Raw genomic sequence first — 16612 nt, 5'->3', positions numbered from 1 at the left:
CTATCCCCTGGCAATAGTGACTATTGTCTGACTATGCCTTAATCTTACTTTCTCAGATCAGATGCATGAGGGAAAAAGCACATCAGCGTTCACTTGAACAGCCTCTCTTCTTTACACAAGCAGTGAATTACATTGGTCTTTGTGCATATTAGCACTGGAGAACCCATCATCTGAAACCAGAACTAGTCCTAAACCAAATGGTTAAGTAGGAGATGTGTCTTGCATTGCCTGCTGCACTCTATCTCTGCTTGCAGTTCTTTTTGTTCCCTTAGCACTTAGCTCAAGCTAGTTAACTGGCCAAAATTCCCAGGCTTGTCTGCCCTCTTGTATAAGATGGGAAATTATTAGATAAATGAAATCATACTGAACTGCTCAAATCACACTCCTTCAGAGAGTATTTGCATTTTAAATGAGCTTGTTAAGACATGTTACTCACTTAATTCTGGATTTTCTAGCATGCTGACACCTGAAATGGCAGGTTAATGTGAGGCAGAGATGACCCTAATTTTTAAAAATCCTTCTGCTAATACAAAGGGTTAAAAATGAGGTGAGTGTTTTGTTTAGTTTGACTGGAGAGGGGAGGTGTCTGTATAAGTTTATGAGGAGGATAATTTTTTCAATTCATTGTCCATAATATTCTAAATTTCAAAATACTTATAAGATCAGATGTAGAAATGAGTGACAGAAATGTATTAACTTCCCTTAAAATTCATCTCTTGATTCTCCTACTCAAACTGAATGCAAAACAAACAACTTCACAAGCTATATGTGGTGATAATAAAGATCTGCAATAATTTGCAAAAATTCTTCAATCATATTAATAGGCTCATAAGTACAGAGAAAAGATCTAGTTCACTCACAAATAGTTATTTTATTATAGTTGACAACATATGTGTGTTATATATTTCTACTTAGACTGTAGAAATCTAACAATTTTGGCCAAACTTTTCCTAAACTGATTAGACTACCGAACTCTTCTCTTCATGTGACACTCATTAACATTGTGAGCCAGTGTACTGCATAGCACACTATGGGGAACATTCCGGTGGATTCTTGGCATTTCATAGGGATATATTCTGCAGGTTTTATAAATCCCCAAAGTCATACATTCTAAAGGAGATCAGCCCTGGGATTTCTTTGGAAGGAATGACGCTAAAGCTAAAACTCTAGTACTTTGGCCACCTCATGCGAAGAGTTGACTCATTGGAAAAGACTCTGATGCTGGGAGGGATTGGGGGCAGGAGGAGAAGGGGACGACAGAGGGTGAGATGGCTGGATGGCATCACCGACTCGATGGACGTGAGTCTGAGTGAACTCCAGGAGTTGGTGATGGACAGGGAGGCCTGGAGTGCTGCAATTCATGGGGTCGTGAAGAGTCAGACACAACTTAGCGACTGAACTGAACTGAACTGAAAGTCATGAAAAACTCTGTGGTATATAATTTCCACCATAAATTAAATTAAAATTTATTCTTATTTAAACTGTTGAATTGTTTTTCCTGTCCCTGTGAGGGGTACGCAGTTGATTTAATAATGTCTTCAATTCCACTGATTTGGCATTTATCTCTACACTGATATGAAGTTTCTTTGGTTAAAACACCACTTTTTAAAAATTCCAACATAAGGATTAGCACAAGATAACTTGGGGAACAATTTTTGTCTCTTACTCTGCTTCCTGTCTCCATGCACACGTATGCGTGTGTGCTAAGTCACTTCAGTTGTGCCCAACTCTGTGCAACCCCATGGACTGCAGCCCGCCAGGCTCCTCTGTTCATGGGATTCTCCATGCAAGAATACTGGAGTGGGTTGCTATGCCCTTCTCCAGGGGATCTTCCTGACCCAAGGAACAAATTTTCATCTCTTATGTCTCCTGCATTGGCAGGCAGGTTCTTAACCACTAATGCCAAATGTACAGACACAATTTTCATGCTTTTGTTTTTTTTAGGCAATGCCATGTGGCATGTGGGATTGTAGTTGCGTGACCATGGGTCAAATCCATGCCCCCTGCAGTGACAGCACAGATTCTTAGCCACTGGACCAGCAGGGAAGTCCTTCATGCTTTTGTTTTATTTGTACTCTGTGGAGAGGTGGTGATGGCTTGGTCACTAATTTGGGTCCAACTCTGTTAACCTATGGACTCTAGCCCACCAGGCTCCTCCATCCATGGGATTCCCCAGGCAAGAATATTGGAGTGGGTTGCCATGCCTTCCTCCAGGGGATCTTCCCAACCCAGGGATCAAACCCATGTCTGCCGCATTGAGGCAGATGCTTTACCACTGAGCCATTAAGGATTCCCATTCTATGGAGTAGTAAAAAGTAATTGTGACCTAAGCTCACAAGGTACTATGTTAAATAAGCAGAAAAAAATACATAAGCAAGTATATATAATCAACCTTATCCCTTAACCCATAATGACCTACTCATAATACAGGAATTTGGGGGGAATGTTGGTATTACATTCGAGATGGTTTTGGAGTCAAACAGAACAGGGTGGATTCCAGATACCTTGAGTAAGTTACTTTATGGGATGTGCTATCTTCATTTGTTAAGTGAGATTGTAATAGTTATTTGAAGACTAACTAACATAAGATAGAAATACACGGCACCCAGTAAGTCTTCCAAATGCAGTAGTAATTATGTAAGGAATAGTCTCATGGCTGACAAGTCATTAAAATCTAAGTCTTTAAAGGTTACATGTGTGCCCATGTGTACAGCAATCAACGCTAAGAGAGCCTTGATTTTCTCAACACCTTTTGCAAACTAATTCAGATTTATGCCATGTTAAAATTCAATAAGCATCTATTTCGACACTACACAGAGAAAGCAATATTATTTGACCCAAATTCTGGGAGCAGACAACCTTCCTGTACCACTTTTCTTTCTGAGTAGAGACTAATAGGACATTAATTTTACATACATCTCCATATGTTTTATTTCTTCAGGATTTAGTCTTTCTCTTTGAATAGATGCTGGAACAACAACTTTCTTCTTACTTCTATGTAGGTCAACACTCTTATTTTTTTAGTAAAGAAAATGAATATTAGATAAAATTATGAAGAGTGGGTATTTACAGCAATGGCCAACGTGGAAAGAAAAATAAAATCACACCCATATATCCATTTTCCAAAATACAAGTTTTTTTTTTAATTTTCATATCATTTTTTCACCTCTCAAATACTCTTTATATGACCTAAAACAAAAAAATGTATGACTAAAACATAAAGTAGAAAACCTTCACATTTACTCTTCTTTTATTCAACTTCGTAGCAATGAAATGGCACAAAAATCTCTTCTTTTATTCAACTTCTCTTTGTAGCAATGAAATGGAACAAAAATCTCTCATCGCATCAGAAACAGTGGCAGAAACACAATACTCAGTGCATTATCATCTCTCTCTGACACACACAAGCACACACACAGACACAAGACACACAGACACACAGACACACACACACGGAAACCCATAGCACAGTATATGGTGTTTTCTGTGAGGAAAATTAAAACACAGTGGCTGGATTACTATGACGACAGAGTACATGTCATGGTTTCTGGGAACATTTGGGACAGCTGTTTTTCATTTTGAGTGTTTGCTCCAGTACTTTCTATCATATTAACAGCTCTGTCGACCTTAGAAATTTCACTCATTCTGTGTGCTTCTGCTGCTGCTGCTGCTAAGTCACTTCAGTCGTGTCCGACTCTGTGCGACCCCATAGACGGCAGCCCACCAGGCTCCCCCATCCCTGGGATTCTCCAGGCAAGAACACTGGAGTGGGTTACCATTTCCTTCTCCAGTGCATGAAAGTGAAAAGTGAAAGTGAAGTCGTTCAGTCGTGTGTGACCCTCAGCGACCCCATGGACTGCAGCCTACCAGGCTCCTCCATCCATGAGATTTTCCAGGCAAGAGTACTGGAGTGGGGTGCCATTGCCTTCTACGTCTGTGTGCTTCTAAGCATACAGAAATAAGGCCACAAGTGAGTCATGCTCAAGTCTGAACCACTTCAGAAGACACACTCCAAGAGAACCCAGAGTTCCCCTCATTCTCCCATAGGCTATGGAGAAACTACAGTAGCTAAGTTTGGACTGGCCAACCTTTTTAAAATTACCACATAATTCTTAATTTCAGCCCATGTGAGTTTTAAGCACTATCATCTTTTCTTCCATGGAGAAAAATATTCTGATATGAAATAAGAAGTCATCTTTTTAAAACAAGACTGTTAGATAAAATTAATTTAACCATCCAAAGAATTCTGTGCTTTAAGTATTATCAGGTTTATTTTATGAACAATAAAAGTTGAATTTAGAGGGGTAAATCAATTTGCACCAAACCCACAGTCTGAAAATAGAAAATCCTAGATTAAAACAGTTACTCTAAAGCCCTGTTTGATTCTTCCTAATTTGGACTTTTCTATGTCTTGTACTGCATTCATGAGCATGGCTCAGGAAATAATGTTTTGGGAACACCTTTGTCTAAGAAATATTTAACGAGGACAAACAGTACAACTAACAATAGTGTTTATTGTCATCAGTCTTCATTAGGTGTGTACATATGAGAAAGTAAAAAAAAAAAAAATCAGTGAACACTTTTGAAAGTCAATAGATGCATTTTAAAAGCAAATAATAATCTTCTCTCATAAATAACTCCTAAGAATTTTAGTGGAAAATGGGAAGATGTGACTGTTTTAATCCCAGGTCACATTGAGGGTTTTTCTACTACTGGATAGATTGTTTAATCCTTTTATGTATGGGTTTTACCAGCTATAAAATAAAAATTATACAACCTGGGTGAGTTGTAAAACAATGAATAACTAGATGGTGGTAAACTTAAATTCACAATATTATGGCCTGTATAATTTAATGCTTATACACAATCAACGGATGGTCCTTTATTGCCCACATCAGATCTAGATGCTCTAGGAGACAAAAATAAACATATGAAAACACATGGTCTCCTGGAGAAGCCTAGCAGGTAGTTAGGGAGATAGAATTCCAGACATAAAAGGATCAATATGCACTAGAAGACAATATATTAATAGAATCAAATGGTATGAAACATGTTGCCCATCTAGTGACTATTGTTAGTCATATTTTTCCCCCAAAACAACTAAAGCTCCATTTACTTTGGGAAGTCTTTCCCAAATTTTCTGATTCATAGATTCCTTCCTTGATCACTTTTTATTTGAGCCACATTTTAATCAACTTTTGTCAATTATCACACATATCTGTGAATTTGTTAATATACAACCTGCTTTCTCCACTAGATCTTAAGTCTCTTGATCAAAAGCCACTTATGATCCTTTATTATATCTTCAAAACCAGATATCTTGTTTTGCACACTGGATGTACTCCTGATTCTTTTTCCTGATTACCATGAAAACAATGATAATTGCTAGTGAGAAGTACAAATTCACAGAATGGAGTCACCGCAGGAACAACGCTTACATGAATGAGGTTATGTTACAAACACATTGGATTCACTTGATCTCGATTTTCCTAAGCACAAGGATTAGGTCTTTTTCACACATGTCCTTTATTTTCATCCTACTCTGACATAGTAGAAATGGTAATGTTTGACAAAGGAAGGAAAGTAAGAAGGGGAGAAGAACTGGAAGAAGAGAAGAATAAGTCTGTTTACCGAAGAATGGACTCATGAAGAAAGGTAGGAAATCCTAGACAAAAAGGACATTATCGGGAAAGGCAAAGTGGTTTAAATTGGCAGTGTGTGAGTGTGTACATGTATGTGAAACTATGTGGAAGGCATTCCAGCTGGAACAGGCAATTTTCTTTGTGAGGACATGTGACATTGTGTTGAATAGGTAAGATATTTTTCATGCTGTAGAGGTCATACTGTGAAAGTTAGAATGAATAATTTAGAACCGGGACCAGAGGCAATGGAGCCATCGCAGGTTCTTAAGATGATGAAAAGCCTTTTTAGGAAAACTACTTAAAACAGCAGCATGCAAGCAGATGAGAGGAAACATTAAAGGTGGAAAATCCATTTAGATCCAATTGTGATCATGTAATCATGGGGTGATGAACCTGAAACTATAGCAGAGTCACCAAAACAGAAAATCTTTTATTAAAAAATATCAGTAGAGTTTGATGATTAACTGAATATAAGAGTAAAAGAGATAAAGGCATAGTAAATATTCTCAAACTTGTAAATGATGGAAGAGGTTGAGTTCACAAACTGTGGTTCAATGGGCTTCCCTGGTGGCTCAGACAGTAAAGAATCTGCCTGCAGCATGGGAGACCTGGGTTTGACCCCTGGGTCGGGAAGATGCCCTGGAGGAGCATGGCAACCCACTCTAGTGTTCTTGCCTGGAGAATCCCCATGGACAGAGAAGCCTATCGGGCTACAGTCTATAGGATCACAAGGAGTTGGACACAACAGAGCGACAGTACAACACAGCACAAATTAAAATACGGAAGTACAGAACTAGCTAGCTTGAAGAATATGACAAATTTGAGACATGATGATTCTATGTAGCACGAAGTAGTGGAAAAAACATCATAGTTGAGATAAAATAAGCAAAGACTCCGGCTCTGTGCAGAGCATGAAGAAGATACTTGTTGAATCATCATTTTCATTAGGTCATTTAACATCTCTGGGTATTTAAGTTTCCTGAAATATTTTTAAAAGCACATACATTCCTGTTATAATTACAATGCTGTTAGGATAAAATAGATGGTGATAGTTTGATTTCTTGGTTATTGTCAAATCTTATGTAAGTTATAAATTCAAGATCTAAGGCAGAGGTATACATTTTTGCCTGATTCACATAGAAGTGGTTTATCTGCTCTTTCTAGGGTCTTACAGAGGTTGTTACTCACCCGTATCTACTTTCAAAGAGATGGAAGATAAAACTGCAGTGAACATAGGAGTAATTTTCTAAAAAAAAAAAAAAAAAAAACATATCTTAGGATAGACTTAATTTTCCCTTGTCAACCAAGCACCTACCCCTATTTTCCTAACTATAAATTAAGAACAAGACACCCCAACTCATTTAACTGATTTGTTCTACAAGTTTCAGCAAACACAAGGACAGGTACATTGGGAGGGTAGAAGAGGGAAAAAGTAGTTATGAGTGACAGGGGTACACGAGTTATACCAGTCTACAAGGAGATAGCATCAGTTAGAAATAAGGACTTGATCACAGGCCTTTGATGAAAAGGGAAAGCATTCAATAATGATTAAGTTAAGTTCATGGACTCTGGAATCAGAAGAGCATTTATCTTGAGATAAAACACAGCTCCTAGCTGTGTGGCCACAGGAAAACTGCTGAAGTTAACTGAGCCACACCCTGTAACATGGGCACCATAAGAATACCCATCTCCTAGAGTTGTGAAGATAAGATGAAATATAAGCAAGTACTCAATAAACACTAAATAGCATTATTAAAAGGAAACAGTGTTAGATCAGCCCGAATCAGCATGAGACACCACTAATTGTTTTCAGTCTTTAAATCTAAGGATTAAAAACAGAAAAGAAAGGAGAGCAAGAGGGAGAGAGAGAAGGGCTAGCAACCAGGATAGGTTGAGAAATGAGAAATAGGTTGAGAAAGGAAAAATGAGATAAAAATGAGGAAGAATGGGGAAAAAGTGACAGGGAAGAACTGAAAAGAGCTCTGGGGAAAGGGGACAAGGCAAGGAATCTTATTTACATATTTTAACAAATTAATTTTACTGGAGTGTATTTGCTTTATAATGTTGTGTTAGTTTCTACTGTACAGTAAGGTGAATAATCTATACATATACATATATCCTCTCTCTTTTGGATTTCAGAAGGAGTCATAGTTGACATTTCCACATATCATTCCTTTGTCATTGAAATAGAAGTAGAACACAATAAAAGTATGAACGAAACTGGAAAAAAAAATTAATGGCAAAGGAAAGCTTAGTTGGAGAGCAAAAACATAAGGGAGGAAAAAAAAAACCTTAGTGTTGTACAAATGGGAATTGATTAAAAGAAGAATATAATTTCATCTAATTATTTTCTGTTCTTTTTCATATTTCTATAGCTACATAAACATGCTTGTTTAAATAATGTGCACTGCAAGCCTTCTTAGTCGAATATGGTTTGGCCCTATACACTCTTTTAAATGAAGTACACATATAATTAGGAAAGGTACCATAATACAAAGCGAAGATATAACATTACACCAGGAAACTTAACTTCTATAAAAGGGAGTCTACATTCTGGCCAACTAGCAAATTTTTTTTTTATAATCCCTACTCATACACAATTCAGAATGATGTAATGCCAGGTTATATGTCAACTAAGCCATTCTTTCAATGAATCTCTGACCCAAATGCCTAGCAGTCTGTCTGGAGTTGATGGCATGTTGAAGAAATGAATAAACTCCATGGTATAACTATATATTATGGATTACTCCAGTTCTCACACAAGAACCAAAAATAATTCAATTTACAATGCTCATATTATGCTAAGGAAATGAAGATGAATTAGTGATACAAGTTTATTGAGATAAAACATGCAGTTTTCTTGTGAGTTGAGAAATCATTCATATAAACAGAATTACAGATTTGATGGCCAAGAGACTTTAATATGTAAGGCATGTACATTCCTGGATGACCACAGGGAAAACTGTAGCATCAGCACTTGTATCTGATGACCCATCTCCTCTCAACTCTCTTTTCCTCCTGTATATCCAGATACATGTATCCAGACACTCATCTATGTCTCCTCCAAACACAGGACTCCAAACTAAGTCCCTATACTCCATTTATGGCTTTGGACCCTTCCCATAATATTATCCCATCTCTTAAGTACCCCTACCAAGTTATTTGTTACCCAGCATGGCAAAAACTAACCAGGCTAAAGGGTTCCTGAGCATTCATAGGTGAATTCCTTTCTAGTTAACATATTTGAATGGGGATGTGAAAAAGAAAATAGTTCAGTGCTCATACTGTGGGAAGATAACTTTGCTAGATCGTTTACTAAAAATATAGAGCACCCATTATTTTATGTCACACATAGTCTGCTTTTAACTATGGCATTCTAGGTTATATCAGGCAATAATCCTAATCAAAATTTGTCTTTTCAGAATCCTATTATCTCCTTTAATCATTTGCAGCACAAAACCAAAACTGAGAGGATGAGAATGAAATGAAAGGTGCTTCTGCTCCCCGTTTCTCCACAGCTGTCAGATGAAACTGGTTGCTGTTGCAAGAGTGATCTTCACTGTCTGCGTGGAATTGCCCGATGTGCACCTGTCAGAAGCGCTATTCCTCTCCCCCAATTTCCACTACCCATCCTTTTTTCCCCCTTCCTTCTTTCCCTCCTTCTCTCTTTCTGAGACCACATCATGTCCTACAGCACCTTGGCTATTTAGGATCGCATCATTTCCACTGACTCCTAAGGAACAGCACTGATGCAAACTCAATTCAAACATGAAGCATTTCTGGTACAGCATACTGAAATTTACATAGAATTGAGCAATGTTCTTAAATCAAACCAGGGCATATTTGAAGCACCAAAGCATAACCTCAAGCAATAAGCCAAAGGTTATGGAAAGGAGGATCAGCTACTGCAAAATCAGCTACACCACGGGGGTTGGGTATGTAATGGTGCAAGAAGAAGAGACTGAGCCACGCCATCTCAGTTGCCTTTCATCTTCTGGAATGGCTGGGGGCCTTGGGCTTTTTCTAACCCCATGAATTTGCATTGCCCTAGGCAGTTGTCACATCACTCTGGAAAAGAGCAGACTCCCTGGACAAAAGGTCATAAACCCTTCTGCACAGCGCTGACTATTGCACAAGCTTTCAGACAGCACCTTTTTATGACCTCTCTGCTAGCCCATCTCTATCATTTCTTATAGGGCCATCACTTTGTGAACCAAATTATTAACTCCCACATTTATTCAAATCTGGGCTCCATGAAGTGCCAGATTCAGCCTCAAACTCCAGCTCCATGCTAGAGGAGGGAGTAATAATTCATTTGAAATCAAAGGTGGAGAATGGGAACAGCATTCTAGAACACCCTAATGCTCCCTAATGATGCACTGTAAATGAATCTCCCATGAATGCACTTTTATTTTTTCTAATCTATTTTACTTTTTAACTCTACCTCATTTGGAATATGAGTTTCTCTAAGAACACAGGAAGCACTAATTCAATGTTGGTTTCTTAAAAAATACGTGTGTAGAAGTGGAACCCATAACAGTTCTGAAAGAGGGCTAATGCCTATCTTCAAAAAATAAAAGATGGAAGCAATAGGAGTTTGGGAGTCAGTATGAAAGTGAAAGTGAAAGTTGCTCAGTCGTGTCTGGTTCTGTGACCCCATGGAACAGTCCATGGAGTTCTACAGGACAGAATACTGGAGTGGGTAGCTGTTCCCTTTTCCAGGGGATCCTGCCAACCCAGGGATCGAACTCAGGTCTCCCACATTGCAGGTGGATTCCTTACCAGGGAAGCCCTGGGAGTCAGTACAGCTGAGGGCAAATCCCGGCTTTCTCACTTATGCTCTTGAACATTAAGTGAGTGGTTTCACCTCTTGGAGCTTCAAATGAATCTTTTGAGATCAGGGTTAATAACATTTGCTTCTCTGGGTTGTTTTGAGGATTAAACGATACAAAACATGTAAAGAATCTCACAAAATAATGTCTAACATATAACACTTATTCCTTTAGCCAGTTCTTTTTCAGAGTTTCCTCTTTATCTTTAAATTATTTTTGATTACTTTATTGGGATATAATTGCTTTACAATGTTGTGTTAGTTTCTGCTGTAGATGCAGACATATAGAACAGATACATTCTCCACTTTGTCACTGTGATTTGTGCTGCTCTGATTTAAAAGTGCTTTTTAAAACTCCAAGAAGGTTCTTGCCTGATTCATTAAATGGGTGTTATAACCAGTAACTTTCAGCCTTAATATTTAAAGATGTAATTACAGTATTATCTCTTATATAAGATGCATATGCTCAATATGTCTCATTATGGTCACATAAGTATTCTCATTGAATCATCAGACTTCTGAAAGAAAATTATATTCTCTCTCCCTGACTCTCCATGCAACAAGGTTTTCATTTCAACTGTTGAGGAATGCTCTTAAGTCCTAAGACTAAGATCTATAACTCTACTATGAGAAGTTCTTGAGTTTTCACTGGCAAATAATACTAACTCACTTTATGTGTATCTTTATATAGAATTGTTATGATCTTTTTGAAATTAAAAATGCATAAAACTTGTTTTCCTCATTCTCTTCCTCCCATGCTTTTGAAAGGCATTTTTGCTTTTCTGTCGGTACCTGTAACCCTAAGAATAAGGAGAAACTAGAAGCCTAAAATACAGATAGATATTGAGATATTCATAGGACATTGCCAGAAATGGGCATTGATCCTGAAGCCGTGCATCCAGGTTCAAATTCTATGGCATGAGCCACATCAACAGGTCGAAATCTTTGTGTAAAAGCATAGCTCTCTGTAAACTTCCTGGACATTTCCTCTCTGTGAGCATTCACCATTGCTTTTTTCTACTGTGATTGAGGTTCTAGTTCAATATGCTTAGCTTCCGTGTTCTATAAAAGCAATACTTCAAATAAAATTTGTCAAATCATTTTCAAATCAAATTTATAAGTTTGCCTCCAAGCTAGGACATAGAAAGATGATATTTCTTTAGGCCTTTTATGTTTTGCTGGTGCTAAGTTGCTTAGTTGTATCCCACCCTTTGCGACTCCAAGGACTGTAGCCTACCAGACTCCTCTGTCCATGGGATTCTTCAGGCAAGAATACAGGAGTCGGTTGCCAATTCATTCTCCAGGAGATCTTCCTGACCCAGGGATCTAACCCCGTATCTTAAGTCTCCTGCATTGGCAAGTGGGTTCTTTACCACTAGTGCCACCTTTATGTTTTAGTGTTATAAGGCAATGGCAAGCCACTCCAGTCCTCTTGCCTAGAAAATCCCATAGACGGAGGAGCCTGGTAGGCTGCAGTCCATGGGGTCGCCAGCAGTCAGACACAACTAAGCAACTTCACTTTCAATTTTCACTTTTATGCATTGGAGAAGGAAATGGCAACCCACTCCAGTATTTTTTGCCTGGAGAATCCCAGGGATGGGGGAGCCTGGTGGGCTGCCGTCTATGAGGTCACACAGAGTCGGACAGGGCTGAAGCGACTTAGCAGCAGCAGCATACACTATTAGAGCCCACCTCAAATTCAATTTCAGAAATTGTCAAGGTATTGGATGAAAGATATCAAAAGTGGATTATATGAATTATATCAAAGACTATGCCATTTCAAGATCAGGATGTTTCAGTGATCAAAGTTTCCTAGTCTATAAAAGCTAATAGCTGTTATTATCTAACTCATAAGTGATTATTAATAGAAGGGAAAGAGTCCTTTGACTATTTCCTTTCTGTGGCTTTCCGCCTTTAAGGTGACCTCTATACATCACTACCAAAAATAAAAAAGTACCAAATAAAAATAAATTTCCAATTCTTTCATATGATTCACAGCCTCATGCCTGAAGCAAATCTGTAAGACCAGACATTATTTCACAGTGTTATGGGTTGAATTGTGTCGCTGGAAAAGCTATGTTGAAATCCTAGCCCTATCACACTCCTGGCCACGTAGTCATGTTCAACTCTTTGCAACCCCATGGACTGCAGCACACCAGGCTCCCCTGTCCTTCAGTATCTCTGGGAGTTGGAACAATCATCCCTCAGAATGTGACTTTATTTGGGGATACAGTTGTTACTGTTTTATTTTGCTAAGTGAAGATATACTTGAGTATGATGGGTCCTTAACCCAAAATGAATGACCTCCTACAAGCAGAGAGAAATTGAGATACAGACACAGAAGGAAGATAGCCACGTGATGACTGAGGCAGAGATTGGAGTTATGCTATCCAAGGAATGTGCAGGGCTACCAGAAGCTGGAAGAGGCGAGGAAGGATCATTTCCTAAACTCTCCAGAGGCCTTTTGGCTCTGTCAACCTTGATTTTGGACTTCTTATTCTCAGAACTGTAAGACAATTTTGTTTCAAGCCTCTCCATTTGTGTTGTTAAGCAGCTCCAGGAAACCAACACAGTTTTATGAGTCCTCTAAACTTTTGGCTCCAACTTCAGGACTCACTTTCCCATTACCACTTTACCTAGCCCTTAGATTTAAAGCTGCACTGCTTTCTCTGGTTTTAGTTTTTATCTTTTAACTATAATTAATGATCATTCCCCAAGATTTTATGAGACACAGGCACACTGGAGCCAGCCCATACCAGTTTATAGCAACCAATTGGAATTTTTTTAGCCAATTGCTAAACACAGCCATAATTTTTAAAATTACATTGTATAAGCTTTAAATTAGGTGAATTATACTAAGACAAAGGTAATGAATATCAAAACTCATCACTTCCTAATTATTTGACTACATTTTACTACAATCCGTGCTCTTGACACTACTTATATCAATTTATCTGTTCAATGGAAACAGTAGGGAAAAAAATGTACTACTGCCCATTTTTTTCCAACTCACACTGGAAGCTTGAAATCAGCTATGGTGGAAATATTTACACCATGAAAACTGTCAAAAGCTACAAGTCAGCTATTTCTATATTTTCAAACAGCTAATTATAAACATTTACCAGCACTCCACTGAAACAACCTTTAAGCCCATTCAAACTGGGATGGCTACAGAAGAAAAGAGCAAATTAGGTTTATTAAAGATATCTATTTTCTGGGCCCTGCTATGTACCATTCAGTAGAAATTCAGAGTTTAGGACATGAAGTTAAAGGAAATAAAAGACTCTCTTACAAACAATGAAGGCAGAGAGATTTGACAGGGATTATGAAGAGGGGATAAGACAGACTTAAATGCTGGTGACCTACTTTAGCATTGTCTAGTGAACCTCTCAGTAAAGTGTTTAGCTCTGGTTATAAATATTAATTAGATTTCAATCAGAGTACTATTTAAAGGATCTGTGCTTCTTAGGAAGAAATTTCAGAAATATATTAGATGGATATATAGAGCATACACATGCTGTTCAAGTTCGTAACAAACCAGATGATTTTACTTGATAAACAGACCCAACTCAGCTACAAAATTATACACAAATTGAATGACAATAAACAGGCAGGGAAAAATCTTTGCAGCTTTAGCAGATATGTTATGAATAAGATCAACAGTCTTCAGTTTTGCTGACACCTTCCTTGTTAAACACATAATCAGCTGAACAACAACAACAAAAAAGAGGAACAACACCTCTACACATTTAAAACAAAGATTTAAAGAACCCCACACCCATTAAATATAAAAGATACTTCCTAAAATTATTAAAGGTAACCTGAGCCTGTTAACTGCTTGATATTCCTCTGAACTGTGGGGAGTAGAATCTCAGGTTAGAGACTTTGTCCTAATCATTGAACTCTGTGCCAGCAGAGCTGGGAAAGCTGAAAACTTCCAATCAGTGACAGAGAGAAGGTAGAAGGCCTTTTTTTTTTTTTCCCCCTTTCACCACAAGGCCAGCAGCAGATTAAAGAGTGACATTACTCACAACATACACAGTCTTAGAGAGTGTACTTTTGCTCTAAACACTGTCTCATACCAGGAAGTGTTCTAAGGGTGGAATGTGTGAAGCTTACATCACATCACTCTGTTTTTTGTGACTGAGGCATTCTTTTAAAACTTGTCATCTGAGTTCAACAATGTTCCCACGTCATTAGCTACTGGATTTTTTAAAATGATAATAAATAAGAGGCTCTCTTTCTTTCTCTGTGAACATAATCCAACTAGGGAAGAAACCTAGTCTCTTAAAGTTCCCCATAGTTTAATGACCGTTCTTAGACTCCTAGCTAGTTGCTCAGTAGTGTCTGACTCTTTGCAACTCCATGGACAGTAGCCTACCAGACTCCTCTGTCCATGAAATTCTTCAGGCCAGAATACCTAGTGTTTCACTATTCCCTTCTCCAGGGGATCTTCCCTACCCAGAGATCAAACTCAGGTCTCCTGAATTGCAGGTGGATTATTTACCATCTGAACCACCAGGGAAGTCCTAGATTCCTGAGGCATTTAAATGGACAAAGGGCAAATACAGCTCATATATAATGCAGTCAGATAAAGGATGCATATAATAAAGTAGTCTGAGTCTAGAAAATTATATTACAAATTATATTACAGTAATCCTAACTTTTAGGATTTTACTTTTCAATATATTAGGCTTGGGGAAACATCCTGAATTTAGGTTGTTGCTGGAAGATACAATCAATTATAGAAAAAAGAGGAGGTTGGAGATGGATGAGAAAAGCAGGGGTAGGAAGTCAGCACTGCTAAGACTGAGGGCTTAGCGAAATACAGGAAAAAAAATTGCTCTCGAGTTTTTCCCTCCTATTTTTTTTTCTCTTTACTCCCCATGTGCCCTCTTCTTGTTGATGACCTTACTTCCTCCTCAGCCCGCATCCTAGACCCAGTACTGCAGTTCTTGTCAACTAATCTCCCAAATCAATGTGTGATATAGGGCTAACAGCAATTAGTTAAAGCTCTAACACATTTTTTTCATCATAGAAAAAACTTTAAAACAAAATATTCTCAAGACCCCAAAGTAAAAAAGACCCTTATTTTTGAACATTTTGGATAAGGAATGTCCTCAGATCAAACCAAATAAAGCAGTAGTCACAGCGTTCATACAATCTATTAATAGCCTACTAAGACTACTGTGATTCTAACACGTTTTGAAAAAGATCATTTTGTCATTCAAAACATCTCCATTTTAAACTAAAATGTCATAAAGCATTAATGAGAAATTTTAAAGGTGTAACATAATTAAACTTTTCCTAAAAAGTTTATGTTTGTTTTATATTGCCCTGGCACAAAGTATTAATTTACATATAGATCATATTTTTACTTTTGGAGATGCTTTCTCTGCAGAAATCTAAAACAGAAAAAAAACATTTTCTATTTTTTAATTACCTTCAGTATCAAACACACGTTTTACTGTCTTTGACTCACAGCAAAGAGGTGTTCCTCTTTTGTACAATTACATCGAAGATAATTTAAAAATAAACTATTTTTATGGACCAAGTTCAAGTTAGATACTGTGTTTGTATGCTACTTTTCTCAACCAGCCCTATGCTGAACTTTGTAAGGGCTTTATGACAAAAAAAATTAAAAAAGAAAAAAAACCTCTTCATTATAATTACTACCCAATGATCTTGTGGTTTTCCAAATATAGGACAAAGCATGAAGTTTTATCAGTGAGTTGAGATTTAGTTTTTTTCCCCTTTGATTGAGTCACTTAATTTACAGCTTTTTATTTAATTTCTTTCTAAGAGAAGAAATAACCTATAATTTCTGACATGCTGACAAGAGAACTTTAGCAACTTTCTCCCCCATATGAAATATTTTACTGAGAAGGCCTATTTTCTATCCTTAGGCTTCTTGGATATGGCTCTGCTAAAAACATACTCTGAGATGTACCTGCCCATGTTCTCATAAGTGTAAAACCTGAGTGATATCTCTGGGAAAGACCAAGAACACAAGTACTTATTTGTCCCAGAAAGAGAGGGGTCCCTATTTTGAAAAATCCTAATGGAATCCCAAATATTAGTTTAGTAGACTGAAAAACAGTACCCTCTGCTTGAAGATTCTTAACACAAATTCAGTGTT

This window comes from Oryx dammah, unplaced genomic scaffold (genome assembly GCF_014754425.2).
Source record: "Oryx dammah isolate SB20612 unplaced genomic scaffold, SCBI_Odam_1.1 HiC_scaffold_11050, whole genome shotgun sequence".
NCBI classification, from domain to species: domain Eukaryota; kingdom Metazoa; phylum Chordata; class Mammalia; order Artiodactyla; family Bovidae; genus Oryx; species Oryx dammah.
This window is presented reverse-complemented; position numbering follows the sequence as displayed.